The following is a 3893-nucleotide window of genomic DNA, read 5'->3' as shown; positions in this document are numbered from 1 at the left end:
AGCCCCTCCTCAGCAAAGACGAACACATTCACACACCTCCTGACCATTCAACAATGAGTGGGAGGGAGATGAGGAGGGCGTTAGAGGGATGGAGAGGGTGAAGACACAGGATGAGAGGGGGAAGGATTCAATTGGTGCAGCCATGCGTCAATCAACTAGAACCCCTCCTCCAATTGCTGACTCTCTCTCTTTGAGCAGTATTTAATTGTTGCCTGTTATTTTTGTATGTCTGTTTTTTGCACTATATTTATTTATTTATTATAAAACATGACTTTTTCTTTTTGGCTGCTATAAAAAGAGTATGATTAAACATTGATTTTATCTAGAGTTTTTAATATTATATCTGGTTTAAAGAGAAAGAAATACTATGTAGTTCAGAAGAAAAAAAATACTTTGTCTTAATAACTAATGAAATTATTATTCACGCTGTTTAATTTTTTATTTACTATTTTTAACAAAAAATGATTTAAAAAATATAAAAATAATAAAAAATAAATATGTAATAAACACGTCTTGAAAATCTTTATTTAAAAGAAATCTAAATCTACATCAGGATACTAAGTGTTTTCTACTCTGGCCTGACATGTAATCCATGGCATGTGAAATGGCTCAGTGTTAATCTGACCGGGTTTCAGTTTTAGACACAAAACTATGACTTATTCATGAAAACTATTTTTTGCAGTTGCTAAATGTTGCATGAGTATTCCTATATCAAAAATGAATGGATCAAATTTCTGACAAACAGGGAATCTGGCATTAAAAACCATCAAATGTAAATAAAATGCTCATGTGCTACAAATGATAACATTAAACATGGCATGTTAGTCCAACAGCATGGAAGAAACAACAAAAGCACATTAATAGCCTAAAAATGTGCTTACCACCTCCAACCTGATGATCCAAAAGAGTACCGCAGTCCAGGAGAAGTCTTCTTGGACCTAGAAAATCAGGGAGACCTGAAAAATTAGGGAAACTTGAAAGTGGCATCTTCTTGACTATCCTTAAATAACTTAATGAGAATAATATAAACTTTTATAAACAAATCTACTGTAGGCTTTATTTCAGAATCCTTTTATAAAAGCATGGAAGTCCAAAACTACCAGTTATAGACATGTAAACTTTCATTCACTGTTGACTGTTAATACCAGCCTACCACCACCACCTCCCTCCCTCCCTGCCTATTGGTCTGTAGCACTCTCTCTATCCCATTGTCACTTACATGGGACTTATTTTTAGGACATTAAACAAAATGTCATTTTTATATAATATTTTAAACTGTAGTTTGAATATTTATCTGGTTGACTTTGGTGAGGTCCGTGAATCGGTTCTTCTGAACAACTCATTTCAAAGAACCGATTCTAAAAACAGATTCATGTGTTCGCACCGTCTATCAAATATTTTTTTGGTTGGCTGAAAATGCTCCGCTTCGTGCCGAACTGTAAACCCGTCACTCATAAACTATATACGGTGTAAGTATGTGTGCAATGCTTTTTATTGACACATTTTGGTTAAATATGCCAGTCGTATTCAAAAGACCTAGGAGCCTCGGCTTACCATGTGTAAAAAAAAACACAAATTGCGGAGAGCTGACACTGAAGTCTGATGTCAAATTAAGCTTTTACTTATTTATCTTTCTCTCTTCTTTTAAAGACAAAATAACGCCTAGCATGCAGCTCATTCGTCGTCTCTCGACACATTGCGAGTCTGACATAAAAGAGACAGGTGTGTTCAACTTCGACCACTGCACAGACCGATCGTTGTGACATCAAAAGTACCGCGAGAGCGATTTAAAAGCATAAGGAACGCGGTACTTTGATGTCATACTCTGATCGATCTGGGATGCGTTTCCCGTACAACGACGTAACTTCGCTGCTTAACTTCCATAGTAGGCTACGTTGCATCGAACTATGCTCTTAACCAGGGGCGTAGCAGCCATTATAAAAGTGGGGGGGACAAAAGCTGTATGTGACCATAGGACGTGACCCAAAGGTGATGTTCATTTTCCTGGCTCAAAACGAGGCGGAGGTGGTAAAATCCTAATAATGTTTAATAATAAGATAATTAAATGTGTATTTTTTTGTAGATCATCATATACCCTAATGTGTTTCCCACATTATTTTTGTTGGTGGAGCTTGGTACCTCTAGGGGGGTCCGGGGGCATGCCCCCCCGTAAGAAAATTTTGTACATTTTAAAGATAAATTCATTAATCTGGTGCACTTTGAGTCACCCGAATCCACTGTTAAAAATAAATAATCCACCCGCAAACCGCCCGATGATATTCTCTGATTTAGATATCTGCATCTGATCATCACATTACAATTATTCAAATTCTGGTATCAAATTATTCAAATTAACATATCACACTGAAGTAGGCTGATTTAAAATGAACATTTATTTAAAATAAAAGTTCTTCTTTTGGCAAAATTACATTTCCTTATAGCCTAAACAGAGGCTTTACTCCCTTCAAACTTAAATTGTCAATGTTTCATTACATCACTGTTTGAAAACACAATTTTTTTTGTACCTTTTATAAAGGCATTTCCCCCCTAATTTTATGCTCCATCTTTCATTTTAAATTCTTAAATTTGATCAATATATTCAATTAAAATAATAAGACACTAGGCTGTTACCAATCAAATTAAATGATTTACATTGAAAAAATATAACTGTATTAAATTAGATTATTTTAAATATTTTTGAATATACAAATAAGGAATGTTGAAAAGAATGATACTTTATGAAACTAAACCGCCAGTAGGAGGCGGCAGGCGACCGTCTTAATGAGCGAGTCATTGAGTCATTCATTCAAACGATTCGTTCAAACGGCTGATTTATTCAGAATGAGGCAGTTTATGAATGGGTAATTGAATCTTTGACTCAACCGATTTGTTCAAAACGCTGAATCATTCAGTAATGCAACGAGTGTTGCTGTGAGATGCGCGTTCTGCTGTGATCTTTGTTTGGGACTATTTTCGCTGATGAAACAGAGCAAAAACAGTCATTGCGACTAAAATGTAAGTGAGTACATTTTTGAGTACATCAAGTAAAATTATTGTAAGTTAATTTTAACTGTTTGTTTATTGAACTGTTATGAAACCAGTCACGGTTTCAATCTTGATGGCATTCAGGAAAACAGCTGGTCGTGTGTAGCCTAGCTATATATTGTTTCTTAACTAGGCTATATTGTTTCTAAAATGTTATAACTTCACGAGCCTCGACAGCGCACATTAGGCCTGTATTATTATCAACTATAGGCTATCAATCGCCACTTACATCAAATGAAATAAAACAGAATCATCCATTCCTCCACACGCATCCATCCATCCATCCACACACGTTTTCGGTGATTGCCTGGTTATTTTTTATTTTTATATTAAAAATTGTTTTAATCAGGGCATTTGTCCGAAAAAAAAAAATGCGGGGGACAGAATCACCGGTTTCTAAAAGTGAGGGGGACGTGTCCCCCCCGTCCCCCCCGTCCCCCCCGGTTGCTACGCCCCTGCTCTTAACTGTCATTCAAACCACACAACTTTGCGGTGAGAAATCGAGAACTACTCGGACCGATTCACTCCTAGTCATTAAACGACTGGTCATATCCGCTTTTGTGAGCTGGTTCAATTGATTCATTGGGAAGATCCGATTTAAAGTAACCGTTCGTTCACGAATTGGACATAGCCAATTGACTCCCCTTTGACGAATCTATGTAATAGGGTTGTTGTCTCCATAGAAACCCTTTATCTGTTTGCTATAATTTGCCCTTATGTTTTGAATACATATCATGCTTACTTATTATAATTTCCATTAACCTATTTAGGAAATATATCATTTAAAATGGTATTTTAAAACTATATGTTTAGATTTTTATATTTATTTTATAGCACAAAGCTCTGTT

The sequence above is a fragment of the Scardinius erythrophthalmus genome (genome assembly GCF_964197995.2).
Source record: "Scardinius erythrophthalmus genome assembly, chromosome: 19".
NCBI classification, from domain to species: domain Eukaryota; kingdom Metazoa; phylum Chordata; class Actinopteri; order Cypriniformes; family Leuciscidae; genus Scardinius; species Scardinius erythrophthalmus.
Note: the sequence above shows the minus strand (reverse complement) of the source record.